Raw genomic sequence first — 20,442 nt, 5'->3', positions numbered from 1 at the left:
TGTTTCCTTAGGTAGGTTTATTTTTCTTTTGTTTCCTTAGGTAGGTTGATTTCCAGGCATTTTATTCTTTCTGATGCAATGGTAAATGGAATTGCTTCTTAAATTTCTCTTTTTGATCTTTTATTGTTAGTGTATAGAAATGCAACAGATTTCTGTGTATTAATTTTGTCATTTGCAACTTTACCAAATTCACTGTTGAGAGCTAGTTTTCTCTTTGCCAGATGGCTTACTAGTGGTTAGAACACGCCTGACAATGCAGGAGACATGAAAGACTCAGGTTCAGTCCCTGGGTCGGGAAGATCCCTTGGAGAAGGAAAAGGCAACCCACTCCAGCATTCTTGCCTGGAGAATCCCATGGAGAGAGGAGCCTGGCAGGCTGTAGTCCATAGGTTCACACAGAGCTGGACATGACTGAAGTGACTTAGCACACAGGAGTAGTTTTCTGGTAACATTTTAGAATCTTCTACGTATAGTGTCATGTCATCTGCAAACAGTGAGGGTTTAACTTCCTCTTTGCAATTTGGATTCCTTTTTCTTCTCTGATTGCTGTAGCTAGGACTTTCAAAACTATGTTGAAAAAAAGTGTTGAGAGTGCAGATCCTTGTCTTATTCCTGATCTTAGAGAGAATGATTTTAGCTTTCTACCACTGAGTATGATGCTAGCTGTGGGTTTGTCATACATGGTCTTTATTATGTTGATGTAATGGTCGCCCACTCCAGTATTCTTGTCTGGAGAATCCCATGGACAGAGGAGCCTGGTGGGCTACAGTCCACAGGGTCGCAAAGAGTCAGACATGACTGAGTGACTTCACATCACATCACATGTACCTTATATGTCCCCTTTCTGGAGAGTTTCTATCATAAATGGGTGCTGAATTTTGTCAAAGGTTTTTTCTGGATCTATTGAGATGATCATATGGTTTTTATTTTTTAATTTGTTGATGTGGTATATCACATTGATTAATTTGCAGATTTTGACAAAATCCTTGTATCCCTGGGATGAATCCCACTTGATCATGGTGTATGATCAATGTTTTTAATATATATAGATTGCTAGTATTTTGTTGAGGATTTTTGCGTATATGTTCATCAATGATACTGGCCTGCAATTTTCTTTTTCTGGATATCTTGTTTGATTTTGGTATCAGGGTAATGGTGGCCTCATAAATGAGTTTAGAAGTTTTCCTTCCTCTGCAATTTTTTGCAACAGTTTCAGAGGATAGGTGTTACTTCTTCTCTAAATGTATGACAAATTCACCAGTGAAGCTGTCAGGTCCTGGACTTTTGTTTCTTGGGAGGTTCTTAACCACAGTTTCAATTTCAGTGCTTTTGATTGGTCTGTTCTTATTTTCTATTTCTTCCTGGTTCAGTCTAGGGAAACTGCACCTTTCTAAGAATTTATCCATTTCTTCAGGTTGTCCATTTTATTGGCATATAGTTGTTCATAATAGTCTCTTATGATCCTTGGTATTTCTGTGGAGTCAATTGTAACTTCTAAGATTGAGAAACTTAATACCCAATAAGATCCATCATGACACATAGATTAGAAATATCTATTACAAAAATATTAGAGAATTTTAAAAAATATTTACATATATTTATTTCTCTGGATAAAATCAGTATGCTGAGTCTGAGTGAAATCCGGGAGATGGTGATGGATAGGGAGGCCTGGCGTGCTGTGATTCATGGGGTCGCAAAGAGTCGGACACGACTGAGCCACTGAACTGAACTGAACTGAACCTTGCATATATTATCTTGTAACTCAAGGAAGTAGTGTTGTCCATTATTCAAATAAACTATTAAATTTATTTTTAAGAAATATTTGTTGATAAGTATTTGAAAATAGTTGTACTATAAACAGTGTGATAGATAGGAATACGTCCCTGACTTCAATGAACTAAGTCTTGTATAAAACTATGAGAAACAGAACAAACAGCATCTTATTATATTTCATGTTCTCATTTAAAGTTAAACATATGAGATATTTATTATAATCTAATAATAGCTGAGAAAAAGAAAATTATCCTCTGATCAGTGATTGATTTACTCAAAATCCCTTTTGAGGTGAAAATATCGAAACAGAATTTGAACTTATATGTTCCTGGTTCTAAGCCAAATCTCAATAATATTTTACATGGCCATCCAGGAGAGCAAGGTCTATATATATACCAGGTAAAAGCATTAAGACATACAAACAGGTATTTAAAGTACAACAAGATAAACAGGTACAATGAAAAAGCTATTTGTCCAGAGGGAACAGAGAAAACTTGTACCATGCTGACTGAGGAAGTCTTATGAGTTGCTGACTGGCAAAATGGAAAATGAAGGATAGTTGGAATTTTAACAGGTAAAACTGAAAAACAGTCATTTGGGGGACTAAGGAGAAATGCATGGAAAATAAATATTCCTTCCTTAAAAATACTCCAAACGTTCTCTGTGAAAAATGTGTTAATAACAAGTTTCCTTGAGACGGTGATTTTATGCTTAAGTGAAAGTCTTTTGGCTTTTCTATGGTGGTACTGCCTGAGTAATAAATAAATAATACAAAAATCAATGGCTGAAAGTTGTACATAATTTTATTTTATATAATTGCTGATCAGACAGAAAGCTAATACCTGCCTGATGGATTTAATTTTGATACCTGTCATATTCCTCTAAATTTTATGTTTTGGAAGAAAATTAGTTTAATTCTGTACAACAAACCTATTGTATTGTTGGTTTGTGCAATATTAATAGAAGTGGATAATCTAGTTTTTGGGTTTTGGAATTTAATATCTAGAATAGTAGAGAAATATGGTTAAGTTCCTAACAGGGTGCTTGCTCATTAGAGGTAAAGGAGTAGCCTTATATTAAATAAATATTCCAGATCTTAAATTCAATACAAACTTTTGAACTAGATTTTCTCATTTGATAAGCTATCATGGTTGTTCTTTCAAGTTAATTGTATATATGAGCCTTCTATTGGCTCCCCAGTGGTTCAGTGGCAAAGAATCCTCCCGCCAAAGCAGGAAATAAACAAGCCTCTGGTTCAGTCCCTGATTTGGGAAGATCTCCTGGAGTAGGAAATGGCAACCTACTCCAGTATTCTTGACTGGAAAATTCCAGGGACAGAGGAGCCTAGCAGGCTGCAGTCCACGGGATTGCAAAGAGTTGAACACAACTGAGCAGTCGGACATGACTGAGCAGTCACTTAGTGAGCACACACGCACACACACAGACTTCTACACTACATGAATGACAATTAACCTTGATATTGGAATATTCTTTATATGTACCAACCTATCTTTGAAAGAGTTATAGAACTCTATAGTACATTATATTAAAATCTCTCGTAAATAATCATGTTCCCATTTTGGACTTCAAAGTATTTAATTAGACTTGATAACAATGATAATTGGATAAATCTGATGCTTAGAATAAACGTTCAGTTCAATTCAGTTGCTCAGTCATGTCTGACTCTTTGCAGTCCCATGGACTGCAGCATGCCAGGCCTCCCTGTCCATCACCAACTCCTGGAATTCACTCAAACTCATGTCCAGTGAGTTGGTGATGTCATCCAACCACCTCATCTCTTTTGTCCCCTTCTCCTCCTGCCTTCTTTCCTTCCCAGCATCAAGGTCTTCTGAAATGAGTCAGTTCTTCACATCAGGTGGCCAAAGTATTGGAGTTTCGGCTTCAACATCAGTCCTTCTAATGAATATTCAGGACCAATTTCCTTTAGGATGGACTGGTTGGATCGCCTTGCAGTCCAGGGGACTCTCAAGAGTCTTCTCCAACACCACAGTTCAAAAGCATAAATTCTTTGGTGCTCAGCTTTCATTATAGTCCAACTCTCACATCCATACATGACTACTGGAAAAACCATAGCCTTGACTAGATGGACCTTTACTCATAATAGTAAAATCATGTTATTATTCCAAATTCTATTTTATATTTCTTAATCTACAGTCAATATTTTACTAAGAATACATATCTAAAAACAGAAGGATCAACTTTCTTTGAGAAACAGGGTTTGGGTCTTCAAGTACAAGGAATTTGAAGAACTAAAGCTACTTTCACTAACCTTCTGCAGTATATTTCACCATGTAACTTTTAATATCTCTATTTCATACTTGTGACTTTTCTCTCCCTTATTAGTTTTGTGGAAAGATGTATCATATTAGACACTACCTTGATTTTATGAGAAATGCAAATATAAAGTGTTCTGCTAGATGAATAGATAAAGGAGTCGTGGTACATATATACAATGGAATATTATTCAGCTATAAAAAAGAATGTATTTGAGTCAGTTCTAATGAGATGGATGAAACTGGAACCTATTATACAGAATGAAGTAGGTCAGAAAGAGAAACACCAATATAGTATATTAATGCATATATGTGGAATTTAGAAAGATGGTAACAATGACCCTATATGCAAGACAGCAAAAGAGACACAGATGTAAAGAACAGACTTTTGGACTATTTGGGAGAAGTCAAGGGTGGGATGATTTGAGACAATAGCATTGAAACATGTATATTACCATATGTAAAATACATGACCAGTGCAAGTTTGATGCATGAAGCAGGGCACTCAAAGCTGGTGCTCAACCCATGGGGATAGGATGGGGACCAAGGTGGGAGGGGGGACACATATACATCTGTGGCTGATTCATGTCAATGTATGGCAAGAACCACCACAACACTGGGGTCCATGTGTCTCTTTCAATTCTAGTTTCCTCGGTGTGTATGCCCAGCTGTGGGATTGCTGGGTCATAAGGCAGTTCTATTTCCAGTTTTTTAAGGAATCTTCACACTGTTCTCCATAGTGGCTGTACTAGTTTGCATTCCTACCAACAGTGTAAGAGGGTTCCCTTTTCTCCACACCCTCTCCAGCATTTATTGCTTGTAAACTTTTGGATAGCAGCCATTCTGACTGGTGTGAAATGGTACCTCATTGTGGTCTTGATTTGCATTTCTCTGATAATGAGTGATGTTGAGCATCTTTTCATGTGTTTGTTAGCCATCCATATGTCTTCTTTGGAGAAATGTCTATTTAGTTCTTTGGCCTATTTTTTGATTGGGTTGTTTATTTTTCTGGAACTGAGTTGCATAAGTTGTTTGTATATTTTTGAGATTAGTTGTTTGTCAGTTGCTTCATTTGCTATTATTTTCTCCCATTCCGAAGGCACCCCAATGTTCATTGCAGCACTGTTTATAATAGCCAGGACATGGAAGCAACCTAGATGTCCATCAGCAGACAAATGGATAAGAAAGCTGGGGTACATATACACAATGGAGTATTACTCAGCCATTAAAAAGAATACATTTGAATCAGTTCTAATGAGGTGGATGAAACTGGAGCCGATTATACAGAGTGAAGTAAGCCAGAAAGAAAAACACCAATACAGTATACTAACACATATATATGGAATTTAGAAAGATGGTAATGATAACCCTGTATGCGAGAGAGCAAAAGAGACACAGATGTAAAGAACAGACTTTTGGATTCTGTGGGAGAGGGAGAGGGTGGGATGATTTGGGAGAATGGCATTGAAACATGTATACTATCATGTAAGAAGCAAATTGCCAGTCTAGGTTCGATATAGGATACAGGATGCTTGGGGTTGGTGCACTGGGATGACCCAGAGAGATGATATGGGGAGGAAGGTGGGAGGGGGGTTCAGGATTGGGAACTCATGTACACCCGTGGTGGATTCATGTCAATGTATGGCAAAATCAATACAATATTGTAAAGTAAAATAAAGTAAAATAAAAAAATTTAAAAATAAAAATTTAATTTAAGCACAATAAAGCCTAAATAGAATCAGACTGCCAAAAAAATAAAAATAAAACAAAATCTGGTCTGTAAAAGCAAAATAAAATAAAATAAAATAAAAGTAAAAAAAAACCCACAACAACAATGTAACATAATTAGCCTCCAATTAAAATAAATTAATTAATTTTAAAAATGAAATAAAATTTTCTGCTAAATAAACAATCTAGCTTTTAATATGTGAGATCCAATTATTAGAACAAGTGTCTCAGTGTAATAACTTCCATATTTGTAATCATCTTCAAGTAATTCAAAGTCATTAAAATTCAAAAGTCTCAAGATCCAAAGTTTCTTCTGATCCCAACAGCTTTCCCTTTCATTCAATTATATCTCTGGAACTACTCTTTCATTGTTGCCTTTAAATGCTATCTTTGTTCTCATGAGCAAATGTGTTTGCCTTATTTCACAACATATACTCAATTTTCATAATTTTTCAGTGAGATATTTATCTTTTAACTTCTATTAATGCATTTTATCCAATTAAAATAGACAACTGATTATTCACCTTTTTCTCCAAAATCCTCACTCAGTTATCGTAAAGAAAAAGAAATAAACCCTAAAATTGAAATGGTGTAATAAACAGAAATAGATGATAATGATGATAAACAGATGATGAATTCTGAAAACAAACAAATTATTGCCATGTTCTTTGGGAAAAGTAAACTTTTTTTTTTTTCAAAAAAATCTGGATTTTTCTTGCAAATATTCCTCTTTAATGTGCAAACAAATATCAGTAGATCTTGTGTAAATGTTCTGAAATTTTTTTATGTGTGTGAAGTGAAACACATAGTTACATGTTCACATGGTTTAGTTTTGACTCATGTTAATTATGAATGTGTGGTTCTTAAACCTTCTAGGAACTTAAGAAAATACTCTTTCCTTCACTTAAAAAGAGTAAACATTTAAAGCCTTAAGTGAATTTCACTGGAATCATTATTAATCTGTGCTAAAGTGCTGCTTTCTCTTCTCCATCTTATATATTCTTAATTGTGTACAAAATAATTTGTACACATTGCATTTTGTTCCATAATGTTAAAGAAAAAGAAAAAATCTTCTAACTTGCTTCTTCTTGGGTCTCATTTCTGTCATATTCATCTTCCATAATCACATCAACTCTTGCCCAGCAAACTTTCAGTGACTCTCCATTACTTGCTGAATTAAACTGTGAAGATATAAGAAATCTCACTTACATTGGAGTGGGGAAGCCCTGAAGAGGAAGCTTTCAGGAAATACTACTCCTGGCAGCTACATCACCAGCAGGGAGACAGAAGGTAAGAACTAATCTGACAAGGGAAGATATTTTCATCTGGGAATTCTATCGCCTGCTTTTAAGAAAAAAAAAGAAAGATCCTTCTCTATCCCAACAACACTCTAACCACTACTTGAAGACAATGAGAAATGGCAACAATGTCAATGCTTTGCTCTCCAATAAAATATGCTTAACACAACCCTCTCCAGTTTTCTTCTCACACCTTATAAAATCTGATCTTCTTTCTGATTCTTCAGATTTGCATGTGGTTCACCACAATTTGCTTGGCCCGGATTACAATTCCTCCACCATTCCTGAATAAAGTCAATTTCACTTTTTATAATTTGTCAATTATTTCATTTAGGGTTGACAAAACTTTGTTTTCTAGTTAAGGTTTGCCATTATATGCCTCACAGCTTTTCCTTTTAACATTCTCCGTTATTATTTCTTCATACAAATTCTACAGTTCTTGTAATCTGACTGGTCTCTGTCCCTCAAACGTGTATAATTTCTAAGCTTATGGTCTAATTGTTCAAAAAATGTTAAAACACACAAAGAAGATTTAAAGTTGTATTTGGGTTTGTCTCTTATTCCAGAAAAACAATGTATCTGAAAATACTGAGCTATTTTTCAAATAAAAGTGACTTCCATATATGGAAGGATTGTGAAAAATCAGAAAAATATAGAAAGATAATGGCAAAGAATTTCATTTTTTAACTAGAGTTAAACACCTACATGCAAACTTTGGCCAAATTACACTTTATATATTAAAAAAAAAAAAAAAAAAAGAGAGAGGAGCAAGGGAATTGACATCTGTAGTACTCATCACAGTTAATATTAATTCATATGAGTTTCTTAATAGTATAACACACACATAGTAAATGCAAAAGATAAGAAAATGGGGAGAAAAACGAGTTTTAAACCATTTGGAATTCTTTCATGACATACTGTGTTCTCACATCTACTAATTCAGATTAGCAATTTTTTTGTAAGTGTGAATGTATTTTTTCCTACTTCTTTAAGAGATGGGCTGAGCTTGTCTAGAAAAATATACTTCACTTCCATCTTTTCAACAGTCATGCATTGCACATTGGCCTGCTTATCTTCTTTCGTATGCCAGACTCAGATTTTCATACCTCAGCTAGTGAAAGGACATTTCGAGCTATTATATTGCTGCCTGCTGACTGTAACAATTCAGTTTTTTCAAAATCATCAACTTAGTATATCAGTATATGTGCATTTTTGAATGACAGATTTCATTTTGCTCATAACCTTATACGAGTGGAAAATGAAAACAAATATAAATTGTAAAATCAGCTTGAAAAGCATGGTTTACTTATCTTTGATAAAAATAGAGCAAAAATGAAATCCATTAGGCATGTCTAAAATTGTTAGCCTCAAGTGGACAGTTTTCGAACTTTAGTCAACTATGCATTCGGCTGTGAAGAAAAATAATTAAAGAAACTATATGGAGTTCTATAAAGATAGCATTCAAAACAAATTCTAAGGCAGCTGGTGTAATAAGCTTATTGTTTCTATTGTTTTAATACTGTGAACTCCCTGGAAACAAAATCATGCTTAGGATATCACTATAATATCTTGATTTATTTGGTTTTTCTGGAAATTAAGATTTAACAAAATGGGGAGCTATGAAAGTCTTGCTTTTGCAATAAAATCATTTTCTGCCAGGAGCTCATTTGGCAGTTTTGGCATTGGTGCCTTTTTTCATAACAAGGTTAAGACTTTTATTCATTCATCAGAGTTCACTTCTGTGGATTTACTCTTATGTCCTAACAGAAACTTTTAGGGCCATTTTAGTCTGTCCTCTGCTCTAGATCATAAATGGCCTTATCCTTTTCGATGTGCAGCATGCAAACCTTTGGACAGCCATTCTAAAACTTTACTAAAGTATAAGAATATAAGTGGCAAGGTATAGTATCTTCTAACAATTTCAGCAACAACAAATACTGCAAAGTCTCAGAGTTTATATTAAAAGTTATATTAATATATTATCATTATATTATTTTCACAATATAGTTAAGACAAAATGTAAATTTTAAATCACATAATTAACTATATGTGAAACACACAAAATGGACAAGATAAATTGAATATATATATATATATATAATTTAAGGGAGCAAATATTTTAATAACATTTTGCTTAGAATTAAAGTAACTGACACCTTCCAGATTGTAGATACTCTTTTTCTTCCTACCATCTAGCAATGGCAAATAAATCTCTTGTGCACTTTTTGGGGCTCATGAAATTTCTGAGAGCTTAAATTAGCTTTAAGAACTTGCAGAAGAAAAATAATAACATGGAAATATGATAGATTATTTGGAAAATATATCATTCTATATTGTAAAGGAAATTTCAGGGAAGATAATGAATTACTTGTCATTGACACTGCTGATACACTATACATACAAGAGTATACACTATATATGCAAGTGTTCATCTCCCAAGTAATATACTACCACAGGACACGAATTTGCTTTCAAAATTGTTAAGACTTGAAGAAATTGATTTCTTTGAACAATTTAAGCATGGTTTTCAAATTTCCTGTCCTGTGCTGTGCTGATTTGCTCTGTCTGACTCTTTGTAACCCCATGGACTGTACCTGCCAGGCTCTTCTGTCTATGGGATTTTCCAGACAAGAATACTGGAGTGGGTTGCCACAGCCTCCTCCAGGAGATCTTCCTGATCCAGAGATGGAACCTGTGTCTCTTGCACTGCAGGAGGATTCTTTAGCACTGAGTGACCTATTTGGCATAGCCTAAAATAATAAAAATATTTCTGCATACCATATAGTTTTTTTCTTACATTTATTTTTTACCTTGAATTTAGGGAAACCTGATTTACTTGCCCTTTTCCTGTGTGCTTTCTAACTGACTAAACACAAATATAATCAAACTTTCAATCATATTATGATTTATTATTTCAAAAATCATTATATAACCTAGTCAGTCATCTGAACATTCTGTTAATATGTAGTCAAAGACATTTTAATATTGTTGAGCCCCCATAAGTATATATTTGCAAATGATGAAAGTTCCTTATGACCTTTGTGAAAATTATAAAAATAATTATAAAAGTATGAACAGCCTAGATAAAACCAACAGCACCAGGAATTCCAGGAGTGTGATGTATAAGCCACAGAACATCTGTGCTAAGAATGTTTAAATTCCATATGAAATCTGATGTCGTGCAGCAAGGACTTAGTAAGACTAAACAGATAATGATAGTTTTTGTGGAATATGTTAGTCCTAATGAAAGGAAATTCTATCTTCATATATAGAAATCATGACAGATTTATAAAGCCTTGATTGGCATATAATGTCATTTGGGAATGGTATAACTTGTTTACATCTCTGAATAGAGTTAACTGTATTTAAGCAAATAAAGATAATCAATATAGTTTTTAAAATTTTATTTTTAATTGGAGAATAATTGCTTTACAATATTGTGATGGTTTCTGTCACACCAACATGAAATAGCCACAGGCTATTTTAAGTTGATCTCAAGTACCTTATGATATATCATATTAAAGAATCTTAAATATATATATATATATATACATATATATGTTGTGTGATTGAAAACATACATCAGTTCAGTTCAGTCACTCAATCACGTGCGACTCTGTGATGCCACGGACTGCAGCACACCAGGTCTCCCTGTCCATAATCACTTCCCAGAGTTTACTCAAACTCATGTCCATTGAGTTGGTGATGCCATCCAACCATCTCATCCTCTGTCGTCCCCTTCTCCTCCCGCCTTCAATGTTTCCCAGAATCAGGGTCTTATCTAATGACTTAGTTCTTCACAACAGGTCACCAAAGTATTGGAGTTTCAGCTTCAACATCAGTTCTTTCAGTGAATATTTAGGACTGATTTCCTTTAGGATGGACTGGTTGGATCTCCTTGCAGTCCAAGGGACTCTCAAGAGTCTTCTCCAACACCACAGTTCAAAAGCATCAATTCTTTGGCACTCAGCTTTCTTTATAGTCTAACTCTCACATCCATACATGACTACTAGAAAAACCATAGCCTTGACTAGATGGTCATTTTTGGCAAAATAATGTCTCTGCTTTTTAATATGCTGTCTAGGTTGGTCATAGTTTTTCTTTCAAGCAGTAAGCATCTTTTAATTTCATGGCTGCAGTCACCATCTGCAGTGATTTGGAGCCCCACTTCCCAAAATAAAGTCTGCCACTGTTTCCCCATCTATTTGCCATGAAGTGATGGGACCGGATGCAATGATCTTAGTATTCTGAATGTTGAGCTTTAAGCCAACTTTTTCACTCTCTTCTTTTACTTTCATCAAGAGGCTTTCTAGTTCTTCACTTTCTGCCATAAAGGTGGTATCATCTGCATATCTGAGGTTATTGTTATTTCTCCCAGAAATCTTGATTCCAGCATGTGCTTCTTCCAGCCCAGTGTTTCTCATGATGTACACTGAATATAAGTTAAATAAGCAAGGTGACAACATACAGCCTTGATGTACTCCTTTTTCTATTTGGAACCAGTCTGTTATTTCATGTCCAGTTCTAACGGTTGCTTCCTGACCTGCATATAGGTTTCTCAAGAGGCAGGTCAGCTGGTTTGGTATTCACATCTCTTTAAGAATTTTTCAATTTATTGTGATCCACACAGTCAAAGGCTTTGGCATCATCAATAAAGCAGAAATAGATGTTTTTTCTGGAACTCTCTTGCTTTTTCCATGATCCAGTGGATGTTGGCAATTTGATCTCTGGTTCCTCTGCCTTTTCTAAAACCAGCTTGAACATCTGGAAGTTCACAGTTCAGAGATTGTTGAAGCCTGGCTTGGAGAATTTTGAGCATTATTTTACTAGCCTGTGAGATGAGTGCAATTGTTCAATAGTTTGAGCATTCTTTGGCATTGCCTTTCTTTGGGATCGGAATGAAAACTGACTTTTTTCAGTCGTGTGGCTACTGCTGAGTTTTCCAAATTTGCTGGCATATTGAGTGCAACACTTTCACAGCATCATCTTTCAGGATTTGAAATAGCTCCACTGGAATTCCATCACGTCTACTAGCTTTTTTCGTAGTGATGCTTTCTAAGGCCCACTTGACTTCACATTCCAGGATGTCTGGCTCTAAATGGGTGATCACATCATTGTGATTATCTGGGTCGTGAAGATATTTTTTGTACAGTTCTTCTATGTATTCTTGCCACCTCTTCTTAATATCTTCTGCTTCTCTTAGGTCCCTACCATTTCTGCCCTTTACTGAGCCCATCTTTGCATGATTTCCCTTGGTATCTCTAAATTTCTTGAAAAGATCTCTAGTCTTTCCCATTCTATTGTTTTCCTCTATTTCTTTGCACTGGTCACTGAGGAAGGCTTTCTTATCTCTCCTTGCTACTCTTTAGTACTCTGCATTCAAATGGGTATATGTTTCCTTTTCTCTTTTGCCTTTTTGCTTCTCTTCTTTTCACAGCTGTTTGTAATATGTGTATTAAATATGTATTCTTAAATATATGTATATGTGTATGTACATGTATACACATACACACACACATATATATATGATTTTAATTGTATCTGAAGTACTCACCAATTAGCTTTTTTTCTCCTGTGTCTTATAAATCACATCTCTGTATACTTCAGCATGTTCATAAATTAAGAAATTAACTCATAGGAAGTAGGGAGTTTTTCAGTGACTCCTGCCACTTTTTTAGCATAACCTAGTATTTCTGAAATATTAACTTGTTATATGTTAAAAACATGATTCTGGATCTTCAAGTTATATATAAACAACAATGTTAATGTGGAGGGATTTTGCTGCTCAGATTTAACTGTTCTCTGTAAACACAGCATTAGATTTTTCCAAAGGCACCTGACTCTTTCTTGAGGGATTATATAAATTGACAATTACAGATGGACAATTATGAATCTTTTGTAAGCACTTCTAGATATAGACATTCGTAATCATTTATACAAGCATTGAAAAAAAACTCAAATAAAATATAGCTACATCTAGCCACAAACACTGCTAAAAAAAAAAAAACCATAAAACTTCTGTCTTTTAATTTCATGAAATCAAGTTAAAAATAACATTAATTCATTATAATATGCCAAGTCTGGACTAAGCTTATTTTATTACTTATGGTTTTAATACATTTTCAAGAAGCACTTAATATCTAATTTTAATACATCATAAAAGTGAATCTTAAAAAAGTAAGTAACTTGCTGGAGGTGGCAGAGTGGAGTAGTGAGGCTGTAGGGGGAACCTAAGTCATTTCACTCTAATGTTCTAAACCATGTGTTCTGCTGGGCTTCCCTGGTGGCTCACAGGTTAAAGTGTCTGCCTGCATTGTGGGAGACCTGGGTTCAATCCCGGGGTCAGGAAGATCCCCTGGAGAAGGAAATGGCAACACACTCCAGTATTCTTGCCTGGAGAATCCCATGGATGGAGGAGCCTGGTGGGCCTCAGACCACGGGGTCGCAAAGCGTCAGACACGACTGAGCGACTTTACTTTCACGTGTTCTGCAGAACATTAGGCAGCTAATAATACCTGTTCTCAGGACCGCATTTACCTTTTTCTTTCAACACATTTTCATGCATAGAAAATGCTGTTCCATTGTTCTGATTTTGAATTGAAACATAAATAACATGGGAGAAATTTTTCACACCATTTCCAATTGTATTTCTCACATAGAGACTGACAGAAGGAAGCCATTTTATCACACTGGGATCAGTCACACACACTTGCAAATGCCATTTGAAGTGTCAAAGTGAAAAAGTCGGCTTTCAGTTATTTTCTTAAGATGACTTATTTCTGTCATTTATTTTTAAAAAGCAAATATACTGACCTATAGTGGCATTAACTATTTATATATAAGCATAACAGAAAATACCATGATTTGACATCTTTCTTCCTCATGATTCAAATTATGCTATCCTCAATTAAAATTTCAAAATCTACAATATATACTGTAATGAACTTGTATAATTTAGGTACTCTAGTCGATTTTTCATGTAATTTTCTCTTTTATTTGTATAAGTGAAACAAAAGAAAAATGAAATGAATTAAAAAATAAATAGCTATATCTGTTTAATTTCCTCATAAAGATATTTTGATAATTTCCCCCTACAGAATAGAATTTAAAATGTGTATAAGCAAAATATTATGATTGTTCCAATAGAAATTAGATTCGTGATAGAAGGGAAAGGTTTTCAAATGTCTAATAGTTCATGATCCTCAGCAACCACATTAAATTCCTGTGAAGTTTTAGGAACAAAGAATAAATAATTAGGGACCACATGCTCAATTCACTATTCTAGCTGTCCACTTGTGTACATGTGCATGCGCAAGCATGTTTGCTTGCTGGAACCCAGGAACTTTGCTGAATTGTATTCTTCTTTTTCATTCTACAGGAAGAATAAATTCATTTGGACTCCATAATGGTTGCCATGATATTCTTATAGTTCCCTTGTTTTTCATTTCTTACAGCAAAAGGGGCTCACAGTGGTAACTAGAGAACTAGATCATTGTGCTGGTCAGTGAAACTACTTCCAAAATTACCAACAAGGTACAACACTGCTTTTAACTCATAATATTTACTGGTCCAGTGTAATTCAATGTAAGAAATATACAGAGTGCTTCCTGTGCAAACAGGTTTGATTGTAGTCCAATTTTCTTTCACACAAATAATTAACTTTAAGAAATAAATTTAAAAAATATATTTATCTACTTGTCACCTTGAGATTTTTGTAAATTATTATTTAAATGTGATGTATTGGATTATTCCATTTTAAGGGAATGTAAGACATGTACTAGACTACAATTCTATGCTGTTTTCTACAATTAATGTCCATTTTGTTCAATTTCTAAACTGTACTAAATTGGCTCTCTTAACACATTTTATTGATGTTCACCTAGAGAAGAAAACACAAATTGGAATAAATTGATTTTTCCAACTTCAAGGGAAAGTTGATCCTATTTCAGATCATTTTTATTTCCTAACTGTGGATGGCTTTAGGTTTGGGTCAAACCAATTATTCTGTCTGATTGGAGACATGTACTAGAAAAGCCTCACCATCTAATCCATTCTACACCCACCATATACACATTCTTAAACATTTATCATTCAGATCCATACATGAATCTTCAATTACTATCACAGTCTTTGGATTTAGACCCTCCAGACAATCATTTCCATGAAAATCATGAGTGGCAATTTTCTGGGATCATTGGATGCAGATATGAGCAGGGACCTAAGGTAATTTGTCAGAAATTTCTTATGCTTATTGGAGGAGGTTTTTGCTGATAACTGTCTATAAAGCCAGGCCTACCTGGGAAGTCAGCCACGTATCTGCAGAGGTGTGAGTATTCAGGTGAAGAAAGAGTTACTGAAAAGATTACTGGGGATGTAACAGAAAAAGTGAACACAACTATACTGGGGAGAGGAATGGAGCCACCAGGCAGAAAATACTAAGATACTGAATCCAACCCTGGCCCCCAGTAGCTTTGGGTAATTGACAGTGGCCTCTGAGAATATTGCACAGGGTGTTTATACATATAAGCTTTAATATCCTTCTGAATTCAGCAATTCTTAGCATTTTATTTTCTAAATATATCTCTGCTTCTGTTCCATTTTAAGAATAGCAAAGAAGGCAGAGAAGGGAGAAAATTATCCATCATTGATCCTGATTATACTATAACTACCAGCATTGAATTTTAATAAAAAGGATGAAATAAATCACAACAGATGTTGTGGCAGATATAAAGGAGAAAGAAAAAAAGAAAAAGTCCCCTAAACACCCAAATGTAAACATTGTTATATCTCAAGGCACCAACTACAGCATCTTCCTTTTAAATGTCATCATCAGGAAACTCTCATAAGGTTTCTACTTTTCCACACAGTTGGGGATTGAAGAGAAAATATTTGGGCAAAGTTAATTGGACATGTGTGATACCACCTGTCTGTATTGTATATTTTTTGTTCATTCTGAAATGGCTGTGAAGTTGAGATGGTATCTTCAGTACAGAAGGAAACAAACCACCCCTACCCTCTACCACTATTCTGCATTTGCCGTCCTCTTTGATAACCATAGGGTCATACAGAGATGATCTAGAACAAAAGATCAGAATGTGATTTTTTATTATAATGATAATGACACCCCTGCAAAGTAAGCACTGCTGGGTTGTCATCTTTGTTGTAGAGCCCAAGCCCCGACAATCTGTACTCACTCCTTCAGAAGCTGATTGATCCCATCATTCCATCTTCCACTCCTGAAACTCACAGATAAATCATAATCAGAGTACTCATTGACTTTATGTTTCAATTTAACTGAACTAAGGGATGCTCAGATAGCTGGTAAAACATAATTTCTAGGTGTGTTTGTGAAGGTGTTTCTGGAAGAGATCAGCATTTGAATCAGTGGACTGAGTAAAGAGATTCCCTTCACCAAGGGGATTCCCCTCATCATCCAATCCACTGAGAGCCGAATGGACAAAAAGGCAAAGGATGGGTGAGATTCCTGAGTTGGGATACCCTCTCATATCAGTTTCTGGTTCTTTGCCTCCTGTATCTAGAACTTAACACCAGTGACCCTCTGGTTCTCAGGCTTTTGAAGTAGGACCGAATTATACCTTCCTGTTTCCTAGTTCTCAGATTACAGGCAGCAACCTGGGATTTCTTAGGGTCCATTACCGTAGAAGCCAATTCCTATAATACATCTGTTACATATTTCTTCATATAATCTATTGGCTTTACTTCTCTGGAGAACATTGCCTAATGCAACTGGGTTATTAAGAAGCTCACCTTTAATACTCACATAACCAGCATCTTGATAACAGGATGCTGAAAATGGACAGTCTGTTATCTGAAAGAGCATAAACATGAGCTCTTGTGTATTTATATTAAAACATCTATGTTCTGTTCCCAAAGCACAATCAGAAACTCTCCAAACCTTGCTTTGTAAGAAATTCTGTATTGACATTTGCTATTGTAGGAATAATTTACTTCCTTTCATTTAATTTAATCCCATGGTTTAAACATTTGAAGAGATCACATCTGGGGGAAAGAAAAGAGGGTGCCTAGTGAATAACCCAGGGCTGTCTAGCCAGTAAGAAGGGGAGAAAAGTTCTCCAAACAGGGCACAAGGAAAAGTCTGGAGGGCTTCAGGTGCCTGGAACCCTTTAAACAGCCAGCACACAAACTTGCATCATCTTTCTTCTGTTGGCAAGGCTGGTGCCTAGTGGAGACCCTGGCTCTAGCCCTCTGAACACAGCTTTCACAACTTGTGCTTACCTTTCTGGGAGATTCCCAGCCTGTTCCCTGGGGCCACACACCAGTATTTATTTTTGTGTTTTGGTTGATGACTTTTAAGTATATTACTATTGAATTTGAAGGAGTCTATACTTGTTTATGGAGAAGGAAATGGCAGCCCACTCCAGTGTTTTTGCCTGGAGAATGCCAGGGACGGGGGAGCCTGGTGGGCTGCCATCTATGGGGTTGCACAGAGTCGGACACAACTGAAGCAACTCAGCAGCAGCAGCAGCATACTTGTTTATAACTGTAACTTTTTCCCCTCTTGGAGGAAGCCATAAAAATGTACTGCTCAGACTCCATGATGGATAGAATGTGGCTGACTGACAGTACCAGCTGTCACCCTTGGGGATCAAGCACCATATTTCTGCTCAAGTCCTACACCTGAGATGACTCTCAGCCAGTGTCTGGGGGAGAGTCCCCTTGGGAGTGCTGACCCATTCCTGTAGCTCACAGAAGTGCTCTAACAGGTGGCACTGGCTGGAGAGTCCTCAATGCTTTGGAAGAAAGCATGCTGAGATGCTATAATTGCAAGATTCTTCCCTCTGCCCTGTCCTGTCATAGGCCAGACCTGTACTGTAGTCTGCAAGCTCTCTCTGCCAAGTCCTGCGTCCTCCACTCTTTCCTTCATAGTCAGTTCCCCCAGTAAGGTGCTTACATTTCCAGTCTTGTCTTGGCATCTGTTTGTTGGAGAATCCAGTCTTAGATTCCCTGGTCCTGAAAGCAGTTGATATGGGTCATCAAAAAAGGAAAAACAAACAACCCAACAAACGTATAGAATCAAAGCTTAAAAAAAGAAAATGTGAAAGACAGATCTGAAAGACCAAGGAGATATAGATACTGATCAAGGACACTCTGGCTAATAAGCAATTACAAACCAATAAAATATGTTAAATAATAGCATCATACATATTTTTAAAGAATAATTTTTAAATTTCACTCTGAATTTCCTTGTATTGGGGGAAAATGATAAATATAATAAATTATATAAATGTCACATCTGGTTTAAAAGTTTGGCCTCAGCTATAGTCACTTGCCAGTGTCTCCACCACCTCCTCCACTGCCTTCTCCTTCCACAGAGCCATGTTTAATTAGCAGGTACTTTGTCTTTAATGACTCTACTCCCCCGCCTGCAATAACCGGCTGATAAAGAGATATATGCTCACCGCTCTGGACCCTGTGGTTCTGCTATACATGTGACTCGAAACTTGCCAAACAGTGATCTTATCTAAGATTGTTCAGCTATGACTGGAAGAAAAGAGTCCTCTTTGTTCTTTTTCTGGGGCACTGTAGTTGTGAATGAAAATGCTAACAGTCTCAGAGAATGATTAGCTAGAACAATAAGACTGGTAACTTGAAAACAACTGAGGTGATAGATGGCATGTAGATGGGACTAGAATCATTGATTGCTGTAATTCCTAAGGCTCTCTCCATCCCTGCTCTTGCTGTGGTTTGGCTACGCTATTCAATTAATTCAACATCTTGCTTAAGGCATCCTGAGTTGATGCTCCATTGCTTATAGATCAAAAAGCTTTATCTAGTGTAGTTTCATTCTAATTCCTTGATATTTCTTTCTTCATAGTGTCTCTCTAATGGACATTATGTGTGTTATATCATAATAAGCATTGTAGACATTTGACAAAATATGACTCTTGCACTTTAGTGGAATATAAAATGAATTTAATTGATTTTAATCATTTTATCTTGTATTTTATTTCATGTATTATTTAAATGTTTAGTAAACTTCATTTTTAGAACAGTTTTAGCTTTACAAAAAATGTTACAAGAATTTCACAAAAAGTTCTCATCACATTTCTCCTATTGTTAACATTACTATGGTATGTTTGTCACAATTAATGAAATGATGTTAGCACACAGTATTACCTAAAGTCTATGTTTTATTCATATTTCCCCACATTTTTCTCCCCTTGATGACTTTATGTGACCTGGAATCACATCTAGATTTTACCACATTACTTTTAGTAATCATAACTCCTTAGGATGGTTCCTTTGTTTTGACAGTTTCTCAAATCTTCCTTCTTTTTTGATGACTTTTGTCATTTTTAGGAATACTGATCGGATATTTACAAGAATACCCTCAACTGAGACTGGTCTGAAGTTTTTCTCATACTAAAACTACGGGTTATGGCATTTGGGTAAAAAGACAAAAGAGGAGAAGTGCCGTCCTCCTAACATCATATCAAGAGTATACTCTACTGAACTGCTTTACAACTATTGATGTTAAGCTTGACCAGCTCTCTGAAGGAGTCTTTGTCAGGTTTCTCTACTATAAAGTTACCCCTCCTTCTTTATACAGCACACTCCTTAAAAAGAAATCACTATGCCCAGCCCATACTTAAAGTCTTTAGAGTTATACTCCACTTTACAGAGTGCAATTTTTCTGCCCTGGAAATTTTCATATGCTGCCTCATTTATTTAGCTATTTATTTATGTCAGTTCAGTTCAGTCACTCAATTGTGTCTGACTCTTTGTGACCCCATGGGCAGCAGCATGCCAGGCTTCCCTGTTCATCACCAACTCCCAGAGCTTGCTCAAACTCATGTCCATTGAGTCAGTGATGTCATCTAACCACCTCATCGTCTGACATCCCCTTCTCCTCCTGCCTTAAATCTTTTCCAGCATCAAGGTCTTTTCCAATGAGTCAGTTCTTTGCATCAGATGGCCAAAGTATTGGAGTTTCAGCTTCAGCATCAATCCTTCCAATGAATATTCAGGGTTGATTTCCTTTAGGATTGACTTGTTTGATCTTGCAGTCCAAGGAACTCTCCTCCAACACCATAGTTCAAAAGCATCAATTCTTTGGTGCTTAGCTTCTTTATGGTCCACTTCTCACATCCATACATGACTACTGCAAAAACCATAGTTTTGACTATAAGGACTCTGTCGATAAAGTAGTGTCTCTGCTTTTTAATATGCTGTCGCTGCAGTCACCATCCATGGTGATTTTGGAGCTGAAAAAAAATAAAGTCTCTTACTGTTTCCATTGTTTCTATGTCTATTTGCTGCCGGAGTCCAACTCCAGCAGCCAGGGATTCAACCTGAAGGTGTGAGCA

Source organism: Oryx dammah, unplaced genomic scaffold, assembly GCF_014754425.2.
Source record: "Oryx dammah isolate SB20612 unplaced genomic scaffold, SCBI_Odam_1.1 HiC_scaffold_24, whole genome shotgun sequence".
Taxonomy (NCBI): Eukaryota; Metazoa; Chordata; class Mammalia; order Artiodactyla; family Bovidae; genus Oryx; species Oryx dammah.
The sequence above is the reverse complement of the archived record's forward strand: the minus strand, read 5'-3'. Positions refer to the sequence as shown.